Consider the following 18,558-nt stretch of genomic DNA (forward strand, 5'->3'; position numbering starts at 1 on the left):
TGGGATCACACCAGCATCATTCTGAGTCCAAATAGCCAGACAAACTCAAGAATATGGCAATTTATGTTTCATTAACAAGTATCTAAAAAAGGGAGGTTACAAAGAACATCAACAGATGTACGCTCAGTCTCTCAATGATCTCCACACAAAATATGGTCTTTATAAACAATAATGCATCAGAGTGACATTATACTATGTGGCAATAGTGAAAAACCTATCAAGGGTCTGGATTGGTTAAGGGAAACATCAAAGTAAACATTTGTATGGGAGCTAGGATTGTTGTTGGCTGCCCGTTATCAGGTGGACAACTTATGCCTACCTCTAAAACCCTGTCATTTTAGAAATATTAGATACACAGTTTCTCTTTGGTCTTCAAACTATAAGGTCCTTCATTATATGGACTAATACAATTGGTTGGCACGCTTGTGCCATGTCTGGAAAATTCTGGTCATTTAGCAGCAGGAAAGCCCAGACCCAGGTGCAGGGAGATGAAGCTACCTCACCACCCAAATAGTACAGCATCTCTCATCACCCATACCTTCTGCCATGAAATTGTCTTTGCACTTGGCCTTGCAGAGTATCCTTGTCTTTGAGAATGCACGGGAAGGAGGTAGTTTTTAAAAGCTCCAAATACCAGCTTTTGATTTTCGCTATGGGGAAAAAAGTACCTGGGCATATGTTATCCTTGCAACTGAACATTTTTTTACGCTTTTCCGTGCAGCTGAAATGTGGTTAGTTGGGGGTGTGCAATGTGTCACAACAGTCGCCAAGAGACCAGCCATAAAACAAGGGGCTTGGAGCACACTGCTTAACCAAATTGTGTGGTCCATGGAAAATAATGTAATCTCATTGCGCATTGTCTAAAAACATTGTGAGTTCTCAAAGTCTGTAAACCATAGCTAGTGGTCTGGTAGTGTTTTAAAATGGACAGTGGGAACGGTCAAAGGCTGTGCCCACTGGCTATGGACAAAGGCTAGTGGTCTGGAAGATTTCTAAACATCTATGGAATAACAAAACCTTTGAAATTCAAAGAAAGAACTTTAGTTGCAGGGACGTTAAGGTGAGCAATACATTGTAACAAAACCTTTGAAATTCAAGGAAAAAACGTTCGTTGCAGGAACATTAAGATGAGAACTTAACACAGCAAAACCCCTGAAATTCATTTAAAGCCACCTTAACTTTGCGTCCCCTGTTGGAAACAGAGCTGCTTCTCTAACTGCAATACAGACCATGTAATGTATTTAATAAAATGCCTGTGTGGTCTGAAATATATCGGAAAGACCAACAGAAAAATATAAACCAGTATCATAGAACATAGGAGCTGCCTTAAAACAAGATCGAACAAGGTCCCATGGCAAATTACTTCCCTTGCAAAGTCACGGTTGGTAAGTTTTCGAATGGACAGTTTTACGGGTGGGGAAAGGACACAAAACATACTAGAGAAGAAAAATGGTTTAAACGCGAACAAGAACTTATCTTCCTGACTAAAAGCGGCACGAGAGGCCTCAACGAGGCAGTGGAATGGCACAAAATTAGAGGATAAGACAACCGCCGCCCAATCCAATTCCCGCATAATACCACCTACTATAGAGTTGTGAGACAGATAACCACAAGATTGATACCCACTTGTAAACTAGTGAGCCACATGTGGGTTCCCTCACAATCCCCTTTCTTGGGCAATAGAGGGAATATAATATATTCTGCCAGATTTACCAATGTATTTTCCTACAGTGGGTGTCTACTCACTTTCCTGCAGGTATCAGTAGTCCTAACAAATAAGGACATGTACTTTCTGGTATTTGTACATCTAACATATTAAGATACATACCCTCTTTCGCTTCAGGCAAATGGATACAGCCCCCATCCTTAATCATATGAGTTATTAATAACTATGCAGGCTATGTATATATCTTCCATCCATGAGATTATATTAGATACTTTCCATACCCCGTGGTACATTTTATTACCGCCAAACGAGGTCCAATGGCCATTATCCATACTGTATACTGGAGAGGTAGATTCCCCCTCTCCACTCCAAGGTGGCTGCCACCAATTTGGACCGCAAAGTGAATCTATTTATTTTGTGGCTTCAGTCACCATAGCAACCGCCCACTACACAGACCAAACATGGATACCACGATTCAGCAGTTCCATGTAATAAGTCCACGCAAAAATGTCTTCTGACAAAAATGTCATAGTTTTTTGTGGAGACATTATTACATTGAACATGCTGGGGACACCCGGCAGCCCCACATTTTTTTATTTTTTCTAAGAGAAGCAGGGGACATCCTCGCATCCCGTCCCCATGCATAATGTCACCATATATAATGTCGCCAATGGCTTTTTCAGGTGAAAAATATGCTTGGGGACATTATGTATGGGGACATTATTACCTGATATCGACTTGGCATTCAAACAAGAGGACCAGCTTTCACCATAAGCGATATACCATACTTCAAAGCTATTTAGCCCTACATGGAGGACGGGTTACGCTAGGCATATTGCCACTCATGGGGACCTTTATACATCATAACAAATACTTGACACCTTCTATTTAGATGCCACTATGCTACAAAATAAACAAACCTCTTTTTCTGATGTATCCTGTGATGTAACCTGTGATGTTCCAAAAACATGTGACTGTAACCCACAAGTAAGCCTCCTTAAGCTCTGTTACAGCGCCTCGATGCCTGCGGGCTGGTAGCGCGCTCTACTAATCCATAAATAAATATACGGGTATCACTGAGCGATACTAGCTCCCACACCACCCATTCACCGCTGATTGCTCTCTAATAACTAACGAGCAGAGTAATTTTCAACTAGGGCCACTAAGTTGGTGTTTTCCTTTTAACTAGTCACCTCTAGGGTGCTAACTGAAGCCTCCTATTCACACTGAAACTGCAACACTAAGCATACTGCAATTCACAGGGACTAAAATACAGCCTAATGCAGGGATGCCTTGTTACAGTATATAGGGGAAGCAAAGAGTGATGCTGGCTCTCTACGCCACACTTTCATTACAGTTTGCTCTCTACTAACTAACGAGCAGAGACGTTTTCAACTAGGAGCACTAATTTGGTGCCTTTCCAATTTTTTTCACTTGCTACTCGCCTCTAGGATGCTGATATGAAGCCTCCTGTGGGAAAACCTACACATTGAAAGTCCACATATGATACCAGATGACTTCCGAGCGGAGGGAAGCATCTCTACAGGGCGAGTTAGTCTTTACTCAGCAGATGGCATCTTTATTTTACTTACTTTTACTTAACTTATTAGATGAACCTTCCACCATGAGACTAATGTAGTTTTCTTTGGTTTATTTCAGTTTCTAAAAGAATATACAGCCGAACTGGGACTACAGTCAACCGCCTTATTTGAGGAGATGTACAGACCTATAAACGGTCAGTATTCTTTGAATTCTTCGTATCAAGGCAATTCCTGAATAGAAAGGAAGAGAATAAAGGAGGAGCAAGTTACGGTTTGAGGTAGCATCTAAACGCCTATATGTGTTTCCTACAGAGCACGCACAGACCTAGGTCTTATAATAAGACTTCCCCTGCAAAACATGTCTACCTCCACGAACCATCAGAGGTAAATATCACCCCATTTTGGTTAAGGGGTTTCTATTCTAACCACATACATTGAATATAGCACTAATACCAATTCTGGTTTTATTTTATTGACAACCTATAACGTGGTAGAAGTTATGTGTACTTACGGAATACTAATTCAGGAGCTGAATCAATCGATACTGGAGGGGTTCTTAACCTGCGAGTGAGCCCCAACATTACTAGTGACCCTAACTACAGAGCTCCTGATGAATGTTCACCAGTAATTGAAATGCGAACAGAAACATGTTGAGAAATGGCCAACACCCAAAAGCGTAGGCAATTTGTGTTTAAAGCTTAACCACACAGAGTTATTAGTATCTCTTCGAGACTGTAAACAATATACCCCCTACCAACCTTAATTGAAACTATCTAGAAGAGTTCCCGAACCGAGATAGGTGACTATTCTGCAACTAGCATATTACCTATGCACTGCTTATTGTTGTGTCCCATCTCTCAATTTTGAGAGTGGTAAACTGTATAATTATGTTCTGTCTACTGAGTTTATGTATGCATCTATTTTGACCAATGTTTTACTTATTTACAATAAAGTTTATTTTTTCTAATATTGTTCAACGATTTATTGCAATACTTTATAAGCTGTTGAAATGCTCTACTTCTATGTTTGATGTGATGGTTCTTCACCGAGAAGAGGTAGAGACCACACGTTTAGATTTATAAACGGGTGCATCCCGTTATTCCTTCCTTATTCCAAACATTGGGCATTAAAGCACAATGTGCTGTCTTTCGGGCAGCCGGAGGTGGCTGGTGTGGTCGTTTCTAGGTCCCAGAGGTTGGTGAATAATTCATGGAAGCTTTAGAGAGCCTTCTTGATTCTTTCATTGTAAGCAGTTTTTTTGGCTGAAAGGAGGGCTTTTTTGTAGGTTTTTAGTGACCTACAATTTAGCAAGTAAATGGTTGCATGGACCATTTATTCGAATTTGGTCAGCTAAAAAATGCCAAAATACCATAATATCAAACAAGAGGAGCAGGGGGGACCACCGCCCCCCTTGTTTGACATTATGGTTTCGGGCGATGCAAGGGTGTCCCCCGCCTCCATTACACAGAAAGCTGGGGACAATAAAAAAAAAAGAAAGGGACCCTGCACCATCAGTTCCCACACATAATTGGGAGTTGAAACTGATGCTGCCTGGAGAAGCCCGACACAGAGAGGCGCAGGCAGGTAAGTGAGGGTATTTTGGGATAATTATGAGGGGTATAGGGGCTGCAGGTCAAAGCGATAGGGGTATTTGAAATGTTCGTAATTCGGAAATGTAAGCTTAATTTTTTTGCAATCGCAGTAAAATCCGCTGCAGAATTATCACGTATATTCCAAAATGTTCTTTGTTAAAGGTGAATGGAGGATAACACAGGGGCAACGTGCTGGTCTTGAAAGCAAGAACATGCAGAGCAACAGAGGTTTGAATCCCGTATCTACGCTTAGAAACTAAACTCAGGTATTAAGCACATTATAAAAAAACAATTATAATTAAAAAAAAAATCATTTCTTAGTCTCCGATGGGTGTATTTCTCCACATCGTTTCTGCCTCGTTTTTTTTAGCCCTAGGGTTTTAAGTTCATGAGTGAACCAGGAGTTGCAATGCGATGGCGGTTTGGTTTCAGGTAAGATCAGTGGAGCTACAGAGTTGATAGCTTTAGCCATTGTGGTGTTGTAGCTATCCACCAGGACGGCGGGGTTGTCTGTGGTGGTCGAGGGAGAGGTGATTTGGTCCAGCAGAGGTAGGATACTGGAGGCGGAAATGCTTTTTGAGTTCTGAGTAAGTGAGGGGGGCTTTTAGTTCTCTAGAATGGCAGCTGGTCCTGCTGTGGGGATGGTGTAGGTTATAATGTTATGGTCCAACCAAGGGCAAGGTACATTGGAAGTGACTGAAATGTTACAGTCAGAGTCAGATAGCCAGTCAAGAGTTCTATCCTTTGAATGTGCTGGGTTCACAATTGGTAGGGTGAAGCCTGAGGTGTTCAGGGCATTGTCTAGTGAATGGCCACTGGAGTATTTTTCATCATTTAGGCTGTGGCTTAGATTGCCTACAAGGATATTCTTTGACGAGGGTTAGGTGTTTGTAGAGATGATGTGCATGGTATCATCTTCAAATGATAGCACTGGGCCTGGGGTTCTGTAGATAAGATGAATCAACTTTGAGGTAGTGTGGGAGAAGGTCAACTTTTTTTTGTTGAGAGCAGTTCAGCGGTGGTCAAGGGTGTGTTGTTGAGTTCTCTAATGGCTAGCGAGTTCTTGGCTGTGATCGTCACTCCGTCTCTTCTGGAGTCAAGTCTGTCTTTCCTATAAATAGTGTAGTTAGAGGGTAAGGCTAGTGATTGGGCTGGCCCCGACTCTGGTTGTAGCCAGGTTTCTGTGATTGCTAATAAGTCATGTTCCGATACTGTTATAAGATCTTGGATTTCAAATGCGTGTGCTGCTAAGGATCTAGCTGTAATCAGGGCTCCTATTAGGTTGCTTGCTAATAGGGACTTTCATAAAGAACAAGGTATTGGGGAGGGTATTGGCAATAGGTGGGTTAGGCTATTTCCTATTTCCTTGCGTATGGTAGGGGAGAGATTCCTGTCTGATTTGTATTTCTATTTTTTTTTTTTTTTTTTTTTATTGCAGGCAGTGGTAGAGTGTGGCTCTTTTGGGCTGAATGTATTTGGAGTGTCCCTTAGTGGTGTAGATCGGGGGAATATGGGTGTGTGGTCTTAGACGTACATTTCTGAGATTTAGTGGCAGTGCAGTAGCCAGGTTAGCAAGAGTCTGTGGCGTGAGTGTATGGTTGTATAGTGGCTGGGTAGCATCCAGTGTTCAGCTCCGAGGCCCAGTGAGGTCTGGTATGTACATTTGGAGTACAGTCTGTGGGCCTGCTGGTGAGTCATTAGGATTCAAAGCAATAGTGCAGTATTTTGTGGCTGGGTAGGTTCCTCTAGGTATGCAGGGTGCGGGCAGCGGCATAGGCCTATCACAGAAGTCAGCAGGTAATGCCTTTTGTGTGCTAGCCACAGTGCAGTGTGGTGAAGCAAAATCTAGCAATGCAGGTATCTCCATTGCAAATCGATTTTCTCACATGGGCATATAAAGCTCCATGATGCCCAACCTTTAGGTGCTAGAAGGAACACCACATCCCTTAATTGTGTTCATTGCATCAGCAGATTTTACATTATCTTGCTGCGCACGTGTGAATCTAAAATGTATCAACTTAAACACAAAGTAACACTAAAAGTAACTTTTTCACCTTCCTTATTAACTACACTAGATACATGCTAAATTGCAACATCGTGTCAACATCACCGTCCCCCCCAGTCGCCAATATGGCACGCACAACAAGAACCCCATTTTTCTCATTGGGACCTTTATCAACCACCCCAACAATTTGTGTAAATGTTTGCGCTCAAGATAAAAGATATATATTCCTGCAATTTTAGAACACCTGCATAAGCAATTTGATATTATTATGGGCATCTAAGTTACTTGCATGTATAACAATAAATATATATGAGTACATTCACAGATGCAAACATGGTCTAATATTTCTTTAAACGTTAGCAAAAGTAGTCACCCCATTCAATAGAATTCCTGCAACTACACTGCGATTCTGTGTCTCTACCTTTCCTATGTGTACAGGCAGATTGTGCTAACCACGCCTCCATAGGTTCTGGCCTGTTGCTTTTACTGTTAGGTGTGTGTGTGTGTGTGTGTGTAGAACTTGCAGCATATTTGGATCCAGGGAATGCTATAGACAGCTCATCATTTCTCCTCTTCATCGCCGACACACGACATCTGCTGCTTGGAGAGAGTTTCTCTCATCACTTTGAGTCTTCCGAGTGCTTGCTGGGACCACCATGACATTCTAAAAGCGTAGGTAGGCCTTACGGGCTCTCCAGGACTGAGGGGGCATTTTAGCTCCATAATTTGCGCAATACTGCCACATAGCAAAATGATTTAATTTAAAACATTTTAAAAGCTATTGCGCTCAGAAGATTTCATTTTTTCTGCATGCTGCCTCACTCTTGTGCTTATTAACTGGCCATTTCAATATGGCCGTCCCAGGGAACAGCACTTGACTGGATTTCAATTTGCAGTCAGTTCCTGCATTGATTGGTTCTTTCCTCCTCAGCTGATCCAATCCTAAAGCCGGTAGGCTTCAGCCGGCCCATACACCAAAGGACCCTGTCTGAGCATGTCCGTTTCTGGATGGGCTTAGATGGGACCCCACCTTGCTGCCATGCCACAAATAATGCTGCAGCCTCCTCAGCACATCTTGCTCCTGAACCTGGACCATGGCCCCCCCTTTTCTGCAAAAAAGTGAGTGATGGCTGAACTGTCTGATTGCCTCCTCCAGCTATCTTCTTGAACTGTAAAAGTGCCATTCCTATTTTTCTCCTTACCTCTCTCATCCCTGTGCACAATGCATTACATTCCTGTTTTGAAACTTGAATCTAGGTTGGTGTGCAAGATAGCATATGCCGTGCTTCTGGCAGCTCTGAAGCCTGACTGATGATCATGGAGACAACCAACATATTCAGTGTGACGACTTAGCTGGGAGATAGGCAGCTTTTTCAAGAGTTTGCCCAGGAAGGGAGTGATGGAGATTGGGCGATAGTTAGCCGGGCAGGACGGGTCTGCAAAGGGTTTCTTAACGTGAGGGTGCTCAAGGGAGTGCTTGAGGGGGGAAGGGAAGACTCCAGTGGCAAAGGAGTGGTTGCAGAAGTTGGCCAGAGCAGGAGCCAGGGAGCCAATGTGGTCCTTGATAGTTTTGGAGGAACAGGGATGGGCCTGATTTGATGAGGCCTTCATAGATCAGACTTGTCTAGAAACATCGTCTGGGGAAAACAGGGGAAAGGCAGAGAAGGAGGAAGGAGAGGTGGCCAAAGAATGGCCAGAGGTAGAGTAGAGAGTAAAGGGAGGATGGTGGAGGAGGAAAGAGAGGACAGTATGTCCTGAGTTTTAGAGAAATGAGAAGCCAGTGCTGCGCAGAGGGCCTGCGAAGGAACAGGAGAGGTAGAGACTGCAGCAGTATTGACCAGTTCCTTACAGATTTTAAAGAGTTCAGCCGAGTTGTTAGATGCCGCAGAGATGCGGGCTTCAATATGAGCTCTCTTCTTGGTGAGGACAGAGAGCCGGCTTTGCGTTTGGAGCATGTGGCAGGTCAGTTTGTCAGAGGATGCACATGAAGCACGCCATTTTCTCACAGCTACCCTGCACTTGCGTTTAAGGGTGACAAGGTCTGAGTCATACCAGGAGTTGCACTTGGCTTTGGGCTTCAGGCAGATCGTCGTGACAGTGTCAAGAACATCGAAAGTGTCAGACATACCAGAGTGGAGCATGGAAAGGGCTGTGTCAGGGTGTGAGTCAGCCAAAGGGGGAGTTTTTCCAACCCAGAAGCAACCGACGTGATAGGATTAAGTCCACCCCATGGCAAGAGTACTCCTGGTTCTATGCGGGTTGCTTTGGAGAATACAGAGGCTTCAGTCAGATATTCTCTCCCTGAACATACAGGAAAGAAATCCCTTACTTAATGTGACAGTGAATGCCTATCACAACTGAATTAGATGTATGCTAATAGTTTGCTCTATATTCATTGACAGATATTGATGCATTCAGCAAAACACTGTACTGAAGGTGCGGAACATTTAGGACCCTCACAATGGCTCTGCTATTACCTGTTTAGGTAGGCAATGGAGTAATATATATTTTTGATGAATTAAATAACTCTACATGTAATAAGACATCTGCATTTAATTAGATGTCATACTCCTTCATTTTCAAAATGTCCATATAACATTGTCCTCTTTACTTATAGACACCGAAAAACATTTGGTGGTAATTGAAAATTAGCTACGTCCTGATGAAGGGCGTAATTGATAGGAACAACAATTTTCAATCCAGAGACGGCCGAAACACACTGTGTCGACTTTTCCAGGACATAACTATGACACCGCAAACAAAGGGCTGGTCACACTAAAAAGAAGGACTAACTAGTTTTGAATAAGTCCATGAAGTAGTCAGGGGCTCTGGCACATCATGCACATACATGTTGGGTGCAGGTTTTGTTGCAGTCTTAGTGGTGAGAACACAGGTTTTTGTGTCTGAAAAGGTGCACATTCTGAAGAGTGGCGTCTCAGTAAATATATTGAATTGTCTAAAATGTTGTCTGTGAAATATGTACATAGCACCTATTTTTAACTTGTGATTACAAGAAGAATAAATATATTTGTGTGAGCTAAGAACTATGAGTTTCTAGATGGTGAATTAAGAAATTCTAAATGTATGAGATGATGGTCTTCATCAAGTCATTTTGTTTTTACTGACTTCACTGGCAAAGAGCGAAGAGAGTGACCTCACCTCCCGTGCCATGCTTAGCAGCGTACATGTGTTAATGAACAGGGGTGGATCAGTGATTGGGGCGCAGCCTGTAGGATTTCTGCTGCTACCTCTCATGCCTCTGCCACAAGTTGCATGTGTATATCACATAGTGAAGCACAGCCAGTCCAGTGTAGGGTAACAGTATTTTCAATATGATATGACCAGGCCAGTAAAGCAGGGCAGATTAGATGAAGCTGCCCACAGTGGAATGACCCTCTCATGGCAGCCATATTATTGTCAAACAGTGCCGTGTTTTGTAGATCAAGCAATTACTACGCTGGCTGACTACAACATGCCACTTTGAGGACAGGGGCTTTTTTAAAGTTACCGATAATGAAATAAGCATGTGATGTATGACATGTGCATACATATTCAAAAAAGCAACTGCAAGTTTAAAACTCAGCATCCTGTAATATTACTTCAACAATTGCCATTCTCTTTTTATACTACAAATGATCTTACAGAGAACAGCAAGCCACGTGCCCAGTTTCTGACTGGCCCAAACCTGGGCTCTACATATGTGTTAATGTTAAGGCCACTAACACCTGCCAACTATTGTCGGCAACAATTGATCTATTCAACAAGACATTGGAAAGTGGCTGTTCACTCTCCTGTCTCCGTTTCAGCGTGTGTGCACTGGCCAGGCGACTTACTGAATACATTAGAAACATGTTGCAAGTGACGTCAGCAAGAATATAAATAAACCGTTCATATCCTATGTTGCAAGAAAAGCACAATTAAGCCGACACATGAAATGTTGCATTGCGATGAGAAGCAGATGGTTGGCGCATGAACAACACGTTTTCCATTCTGTTTTGTCTTGTCAGCGTTGTTTCTTCAGCGCTTTGTAATCAGTGCACTCATGTGTGTACTGCTAGCAGGAAAGACCAGGCCACATGTTGCTATGTTTCACTTCATTGTACATTTGGGATATTTGATGGTGGTTGCATCAGATGCTGCAAGTGGGCCACTGATACCGCTGTCTGCAAATACTGTGAGTATGTGGGATTTTGATCGCAACTGGATGAATGACGAATGCATGTTTGATTATTGACTTTTCTGAATCTTTATGGAATTGGCATAATAGGATCAGTATCTTAATGTTTTTATTTTCTAGATATGGTTTATCTCAATTTTGACATTTCATTTTGATCTCTGTTGTAGTTTCATACACAATATTTAATTTTATTTATTTCATTTTCATATTACCATTCAGTAAGGTGTACATGCCTGAAGTTCTCTCAGCATCAGTGCAATTTAATGGCTCAGTTACTCAAAGAACATCCTACAAAACACAAACATACCAGAGAACATAGATCCACATATTATTTGAACTGCCAAACAATATCTGTTTTGGTACATAAGTAAGGTGCTGTCCACATTTTGTTTATTATTAATCTTCCAATCTTCCATAATTCTTAATTCTTTCTTGTTAGATTGCAATGTATTGTTTCTTTGATCACGTGTTGGCCATGGACTAGTTTTCAGTGGTGTTTTGTATTTCCCGCAATGTTTTTTTTATTTATTTTTTACTGCATTGGCATTCGCTTGTTCGCCTTTGGGAGAGTGGTCCAAATGAGAAGTCTGTTGTTTATGTTTATTGTCCATGATATCATGTATTGATGATGTCATCATGTTGCATTGGAAACCTAACACTTCTATGGAAATTAAAAGATTAGTGTTTGTGTTCACTTACTGAGGGCCACATTGTGGGACGATTTGCCTTCACTCATAAGACAGGAAGTAGATATTTCTTTTGGCAGGTAAGAGGCATACATAAATTGCAATTAATGTTAGGGTTATTTCATCTTTATGTTCCATACAAACTATTAGTAGTGGGTTTTCTGAAAAAGGGGGGTTTCTTAATTTCTGTGCTGAGTAAGGGACACTAGACATACAAAAACAAATAAATAAATAGATGGGGTTTACATGACTGTATTGTGCAGCATGTAGTTCAGGTGTGCTATGCTCCCGACGATGGAAATCATTTTGAAATGAAGTGACCTTGACTATATTGCATCATTTTCCAGTGGTTCTGGAGTTTTACCAGGGAAAAATCCAGAGCCAGTCATACCCCTGCTGGGGAAAGTGGTAGTTGAGACGGCCCCATGTCCTGTCTCCACCTGGCTGGTGCCAGTTTGTTTCTGAGCAGCCCACCTTTATCTCATGTCATGGTTCATAGAGCAGATGCTTGCCATTGACATTTTGCTTTCCCTACTGATGAAAGACCAGACCGGGCAAACAACAAGAAGCATCGGCAAGAGAGCAGTCATCCATCTCTGCATGCCAGCGGCAGAAGGACCAGGTCCCAACCACCAGCAAACAGCCCCCAGTATTCCGGACTCATGTGACTGACAGAGAAGGGCCAGTGGAGAAAAATGAACATGTGTAAAACAGGGAAGCCAATCAGTGCTACCAAATAATATCGGTAAAACACACATAGCTGTCACTGAGTAGTCTAGGTACGTAAACAGGGATCCAAAACCTCACACAAATTGGACCTACCTTTGGGGCACCAGGAACAAGCCCCCCTATGATGAAAGAGGACATTCAACTTCCCCGGCCGCTGTTACCACTCTGTGGCAGGCCCGCACGGAGGAAGTGGGCAGGGCTTAGTCCACCACTTGCAATCTTTGCTTCCTTCATCACATCACATTTGGGGAAGAAAAGGGTCAGATTGCCCAGAGCCAATGTTCAAATGAAGGGAGTAGGGGGAGCATAAAAAGAAGAGAAGGAGATAGGTAGCTGTGGGTATTTGGGTGAGATCAGAGAAGTAGGAGGTGGAAGACCACGAGACTATCAGAGGGGAGAAAGGAGCAGCCAAGTGTGTTGTGGAGGGAATTCCTGGATAAGGTACAGAATTGGTTGTGAACTATACTTAGTTGTGGGGAGTCATGGGTTAACGTGAAGTGAGTGTGTGAGCGAGAGATGAGTGTCTGAGTTAGAAGTGGTTGGAGTGGTAGTAGTGAGGAGGAGGAGGAGTATGAGGAGGAAGAAATAAAGGTTAGAAGAGAGTAGCAGAGTGGAGGAAAGAGTAGTAGTGGGGAGGAGGAAGTAGTAGGGTGTAGGTGGGAGTAGTATTGCTAGTTAGATTAGAAGGAGAAAGGAGTACCATCAATGGGTGGAGGTGAGGCCTATGAAGTACAAGAGGGGAGAGGGTAAAAGCTGGTGGATGGTGAGTGGGAGTATAGAGAGAGGTAAGTAAAAGGGAGAGTTAAGAATGAGCATGATAGAAACATGAACACATCTTGCAGGGTGTTTACAAGACACAATCCAATACCCTTTTATAACACTAACAAACTGATAGAGTAGGGATAATTAGGAAGTCCCTGAGGGAGTTTAAAGAGATTTGTTGTCTTCTAACTTGGGATTAGGGATGCCTGAGGTAGTTGGGAGATGCTTTAGCTGAGTGAGAATGAAATGGCCATAAGACGAAGGCTTTGGCCAACCTTAGTATCACATTTTCCAGACAATATGATAAAACACCATGGACAGGACTTTGATAAACCTAGAGGCCCTCAAGTGTAGCTCTCTAACTATCAAATCACCAGCAAATCACCATGCAATTGTGTCACGGTGTATTACACGACGAAGCAAGTCAGGGATCTCCTTCCCCTACAATGAATGTGGTGCACAACAAAACGCTTTGGATTTTCTATTTCAGGTTCTTTTAAATAAAGCCTCCCACCCGTCTCGCACACAACCCCAACAAATACCCAGTGTCACAATGGACTAGGAACGAGGCCGGTGTGTATCAATAGGATATTTATTAATATATGTATTAATGTCAAATTAAAACAAACAGATTACACCAGCCACCAATGTTGTGGCAACACAAAGACAAAATATCCTTTTTGGTCAAGTACCACGACAGAGCAAGTACCAGACTATGTAGTTACAATAGCTACGTTTTACATTACGCTCTCACCCCTCCCCCACAAAAAAAAAGAAGCAAAGAACAGTTCAAAACACACCAAGAAAATGAATGCAAATAAAACAGGACCGTGAATGCACACAGGATTATGCATTGGTTCTACCAACCCTCACCCCCTCCCCAAGCATCCACTAGACGTGTCTCTTTTGGATGGAAGTCAGTGGCAAGGAGTGTGAACACAAGGGAAAAATCGGATTTGGGATTTGATTCACGGAAACAATATGGGGAGCAGAAAACAAATGCGAAATTTCATTTTTAGAGCACAAGGGTGAAATCGGTTTCAATGGGAAAGCATAGAAAGAAAGGTAATTCATTTTTTTTCTGCCACTAAAAAGACAGGCAGGGCTTTAGAGAATACTAGTCAGCACATAAAGGGATAATTGGATTTCGGAAGACTTAATCACAAAAGCAAGAAAGGGGAGACAGGGATGCAATGGGAAAATGTGTTTTGCCACACCTGACAATAACACACAGGGCTTTAAATTCATTATTAGAACAGGATGGAAAAACCGATTTCGGGCTGTTTAGTACGGCAATGGGAGCAAGAAAATGCAAATGGAAATCCGTTTTTTCCTTACCATGGGAAGCTAGGGACTGTTTTGCACCTTACAATGGGAAAATAGGGAGAATTTCGTTTTGCATCTTACAATGGTAAAATAGGGCTTTTTGAAGTTAATTCTTTTGGCAAAACTTTAGGACTATACAGGCTTACAAAACATTGGGAAAAGATTGTTGGTTTTGAATTCCACCAATGCAGATCCGATGGAATCAAGGGGGGGAATTAATTGATTTACTTTGGTAAATAGTCTAAGGATCTACACAGGCAAATGGGGAATGCTTCAATGGGGAGATGACTGAAATACACTAGCAAACAAGGGATTGTTCTATGGGGAAATAACTAAGACAATGCTGAAAGAATACAGGGCCCACACACTATATGGCTTTTGGGGGTTTAGTTCTACTTGCAGGAGCGGTCTGAACTGAACATCAGGGAGCATCAGGACACTGCTCGGATAGCAAAAGGGGGCCAGTCAAGGTCTCCGTTGAGTCCTCCAAAGGGTTCCAGGTTAGCTTCTAAATCTCCTGGTTCCTCTGCAAGAGCAGGCCTCCCTCTGCTGGGGATGTTTCTCCAGATTTCGACAGCAGATCCCCTCATGGGATTAGTGGGTTAACTTAGTTATAGTGGAAATTACATCAAAAACTTGTCATTCTGCCTGCAGAAGGGATTGGTTAATGCTCCAGTACCCCACAACCCCCTGTGTGCTGATAGGTCCAGGGAATGTGGGTGTGCTTTGTGACACCAGAGGAGGAGAGCCTTCCATCATCTCATTTTGACAGGTGGGCTTGGTCATGTTTTTTCACTTACAATCTCACTACCTTGCAAGTACCCTTAAGTTCCAAACTTTACATGTATGCATACATTTCTGACACCGATAGTTTTTTTTTAATTCGATAAAACTATTCTGGACTCCGCTCATCCTTTCTGCGCAGAGATACAGTTTTTCTTAATTTACTCTGGAACTATATCCGTGAAAAATAGTCACATGACGGGCATCCTGCTAATCATATTTGTCATGCTTTTTCAATTTTCTGCATCGCTGGTAAACCCAGGGAAGGCCCCATCACATTTTCCTGACTAACTTCCGTTGTGTTTTTCGCACAATAATCATTTTGAGAGGATCAAAAGGGGTTTTTTGTCACCTCTCCAGAAATCCTACAGCAAATATTGTAGGACAAATATTGTCAATGTTATGCAATACAATGGAATTCTCTCATTGAAATCAATGTGCAACTCCACTACTCCTTGGCTCTGGCCCCCACTGTTGCTCTCCCAATTACATTTCTCTTCAAGTATATGATGTCAAGAGAGAGGCCTGTATTTACATGATCTCAGCACTTCCAAGGGCTAATGCATTTGTATTGTGGTTTGTGACCTTGTGTGCTTGTCATAAGGGCTGGAGAACAGACATGTCTTTATCTGGTACACCCCATGGATTTGATCTCAAAGCATCTTAAAGTTGTATTTTTAAGATAAGGCACTGATGTTTGACGTTACAGGCCAGGGCTAGGTCTCCAGGACAACCAAGGAAAAGAATGCAGTAAATCTCATCTTGAAAAATGGCAAGCAGCACAATGCCTTTAAAACTCTGCTGCAAATTGCTTTTACACATTTTACTTTTAACTAAGCTTGTTAGAATGCACACAGTTTCAGTATATAAAAGTGTCCTGCAAGATTGTCCCTTGCATACAGCTGTAAAAGGAGAACATAATAATCACACTTTTAGTGGCTTTGGTGACCATTTTGCTTTGAAGATTGTCACTTTGGAGGAAAAACGAAATTAGATTTTATTTACTTTTCATGAAAGAAAGTGATCTGTTTCACTGCAGCTGCTTGAACACACAATTCTGACCTCCCATTGAGGGTTCTGTGGACTACTGTTTCAAGGAAATATCTGCAGCCCTTCATGGATTTGACAAAGTATTTTTTCCATGTGTCTTGGTGAAAGGCAGTTTGCATCTTTCCATATTTTGGCATTTTAGCACATTTCCTTTCCTTTTGATTTGAATGTACAAGGCCTTATATTAGACCTCATTTTAGTGCAGGCCTGGTATTTATTTCTAGCATCCAGGGGTTATTTCCCCCAACAATTACAGCTTGCACCGACACCCAAGAAAACCTTGCAGCTGTGCCATAACACTAATGATCGACTGTTGGGCAATAGTATGAACTGGCACTATCATTGGTGCTATTATTATCTTGTTCTTGAGTACAGGATCTGTTATTTTACAACACCAGCAATACACAGATAGCACCTTCCACGGACCAGAGTGGGCTCCTGGCATGTTTTTCTGGTTCCACGTGTAAAATAAAAGCCACAAACATGACCATTTTGTGAATTCCCCCTCTAAAATGAGAGCTACAAACATGCAGCTTTTTTGGGCTTCTCTTGCCTCTAAAACAGCCGGAAGCATGCAGGTTGGATCATACACTGAAGATCTCCCAGAATTATAACACATGTCATTTTCAGAAGTGGCGTCTTCCAAACCTATTATCACAACATGAGCCAGTCATGTATCAAGCTAATCTAGTTTTATATTCCACCCAATTTCACCTGCAAACATTAGCTTTTGTGCAATTTCATGTTCTACTGCATAAACTGCATTCTTGTACACTTCCAAAATCATTGCATTCATCTGAAATGTGGCTTCTGAAACCACAATGTGGTACATTTGCAGTACTATCATATATGTATATATATATATATATATATATATATATATATATATAAAATTCTCCAAGAAAGTCTTCTGTTACACCTGGCCTGAGTAACTCGCAGAGTCCACAGAAAGATTTGATAGGGGTTTATTTTCATGACAAAAGAGTGTCATTTTATCAACTGTTATCGTCCTCAATATTTGAATTGTTCAGGCAGATGGCACAATATTTGGACAGATAGATGTGTTCAATGGAATGCAATTGGCTGAAACAAAAGTGTATGTCCCTCTCTCGTCTATCATGGTCCAGGTATTCCAAAATCCCAGGTTTCTCCAGCAGCGTTCAGTGACACCTGCTGTCTACGTCTAGCGGGTGAGTGCCTACCAATTGCCACTAGACTCACTCCTCCTGCTTCACTCTACCCTCACCACTACTCTCACCACCACCCTGTTCTCTCCCAAATGGCTTCAAAAACACCTCTAAGCCCCCCCCAACTTTCCAACATAGTTATGGAAACAGTTTCTGGTGCAGAAACAGTCAGGAACTCTGGCTACTCATTGTCCTTGTGTCTTTCCTCAGGTCCAGGAGACTTTTGCTCGCAATTCGGTTTGGGGGGGGGGGATATCTGTATCTCTCCTGTTCCCCTGCAGTCTCTCCTCACTCCCAATTCATTTTCTGCTGGCTTCCCATTCACCTGGGGTCTGTCTGAGGTTGTCAGGTTTGGCGTTGGATGTCTCATTTCTGTTTGTCTTTAAAGTCAATTTCCTGGGTGTTCTTTGTTCTGTTCTCCTGGCTACAGTATGAGTTTTCTTCTCTCCTCCCAGGTACGCTCTGAGAGTCCTGCAATAGAAAAGAGACAACCATGGCCAAAATGTACTGGGAGGCACTCAGTGATAGAGTGGTACCAGTGATGACATTCATGGCACATTTTCTTTTTCAGCTCCTGTGACGAGCCAACTCCACTTCCCACATCTGGCATCTAGGACACGGCTGGCTCTGCTGTTTGCCATTGTGAGTCTCCTACCCCAAGTTGGGAGGGGCCCTGCCTCCCCTGATAGTTTCATGGCCCTGGCGTATTCACACTGGGCATTGGGGCAGACATCTTTACAGTCCAGACTTGCTATTTCATACCCTCCTCTTCAAAAATACAAATGAGGAGGAGACCTAAATCGATTAACAGATGTTGCCGGCAGATCATCCTGGCATCCAACGCCTGAGGTTGTCCAAATGGCTATATATGGTTTATGGTTACAAATATTTTAATGTTAGGGTAAGCATTGTTCTCATTTTAGTTCAGTTCATACACTTAAGGCGAATTCATGGAAAAGTGCACATAGATACTGCAAAGGCTGCACACTGAGAACGACTCTGCACAAGCCTGCATGCATACGTTTTTCTGCATGGTCGGAGTATTCATGGAATT

The sequence above is a fragment of the Ambystoma mexicanum genome, chromosome 6p, assembly GCF_040938575.1.
Source record: "Ambystoma mexicanum isolate Mex_15411 chromosome 6p, UKY_AmexF1_1, whole genome shotgun sequence".
In the NCBI taxonomy this organism is placed as follows: domain Eukaryota; kingdom Metazoa; phylum Chordata; class Amphibia; order Caudata; family Ambystomatidae; genus Ambystoma; species Ambystoma mexicanum.